Here is a 1,407-nt window from a genome sequence, read left to right as displayed (position 1 = left end):
TTTTTCCCATTTTTTTCTAATTTTATTCCAATTTTTCCCATTTTTTCCCCAATTTTATTCCAATTTTTTCCCATTTTTTCCCAATTTTACTCCAATTTTTACTCCAATTTTTTCCCATTTTTTTCTAATTTTATTCCAATTTTTTCCCAATTTTATTCCAATTTTTCCCAATTTTTTCCCAATTTTATTCCAATTTTTCCCAATTTTTTCCCAATTTTATTCCAATTTTTTCCCATTTTTTCCCAATTTTACTCCAATTTTTACTCCAATTTTTCCCATTTTTTTCTAATTTTATTCCAATTTTTTCCCAATTTTATTCCAATTTTTTCCCAATTTTATTCCAATTTTTTCCCAATTTTATTCCAATTTTTTCCCAATTTTATTCCAATTTTTTCCCAATTTTATTCCAATTTTTTCCCAATTTTATTCCAATTTTTTCCCAATTTTATTCCAATTTTTTCCCAATTTTATTCCAATTTTTTCCCAATTTTATTCCAATTTTTTCCCAATTTTATTCCAATTTTTTCCCAATTTTATTCCAATTTTTTCCCAATTTTATTCCAATTTTTTCCCAATTTTATTCCAATTTTTTCCCAATTTTATTCCAATTTTTTCCCAATTTTATTCCAATTTTTTCCCAATTTTATTCCAATTTTTTCCCAATTTTATTCCAATTTTTTCCCAATTTTATTCCAATTTTTTCCCAATTTTATTCCAATTTTTTCCCAATTTTATTCCAATTTTTTCCCAATTTTATTCCAATTTTTACTCCAATTTTTTCCCATTTTTCCCATTTTTTCCCCAATTTTTTCCCATTTTTACTCCAATTTTTTTCCAATTTTTCCCATTTTTTTCCTTTTCCCATCCCTCAAACCTCCGAATTCCGACCCTGAATTCCCATTCCTGACAAATTCTTGGGGGCATTTTCAACCCCCAAAAATTTGGGATGGCTTCGAGCAGGCGGGGAAGGATTTTTTAGGGGATTTTGGGGTAAAAAATGGGGATTTTGGGCCAGAGCCGAGCCCCCACTTACGGGCACCAACTTCCAGTACCAGCGGGTGGGACACTGAGAAAAGAGGGGGGGTCAGCGGGGGGCCCATTTGGGGAGGGGTCCCCGGGCTGGGGAGGGGTCCCCAAATGGCACCGAGCGAGTCCCGACACCCAGCAGAGACAGGGGGGAAATGAGAACTTTTTGGGGGGAGAAACGGGATTTTTTGGAGAGAGAAATTTGATTTTTTGGGGATTTTTTGGTGATTTTTTTCGTGATTTTTGGGAATTTTTTTAGGATTTTTTTGAGAATTTTTGGAGATTTTATTCAGATTTTTTTAGGATTTTTTTTAGGATTTTTGGGTGATTTTTGGGCATTTTTTGGAGATTTTTTTAGGATTTTTTGCAGAATTTTTTCAG

The 1,407-nt window shown here is 32.4% G+C and overlaps 1 protein-coding gene across 1 annotated transcript in view; it reads right to left on the bottom strand.

Moving 5' to 3' along the window:
• LOC120512582 (calmodulin-regulated spectrin-associated protein 3-like) overlaps nt 1–1,189 on the bottom strand; it is a gene marked incomplete at its 3' end in the record, with an annotated part of 8,363 nt that extends 7,174 nt beyond the window's left edge. Inside the window, exon 1 of the mRNA XM_039731044.1 lies at nt 1,034–1,189. The remainder of the gene's footprint in view (nt 1–1,033) is intronic.
• Between the last annotated feature and the right edge of the window lie 218 nt (nt 1,190–1,407).

Source organism: Passer montanus, unplaced genomic scaffold, assembly GCF_014805655.1.
Source record: "Passer montanus isolate IOZ18808 unplaced genomic scaffold, ASM1480565v1 scaffold753, whole genome shotgun sequence".
NCBI classification, from domain to species: domain Eukaryota; kingdom Metazoa; phylum Chordata; class Aves; order Passeriformes; family Passeridae; genus Passer; species Passer montanus.
This window is presented reverse-complemented; position numbering and strand designations above follow the sequence as displayed.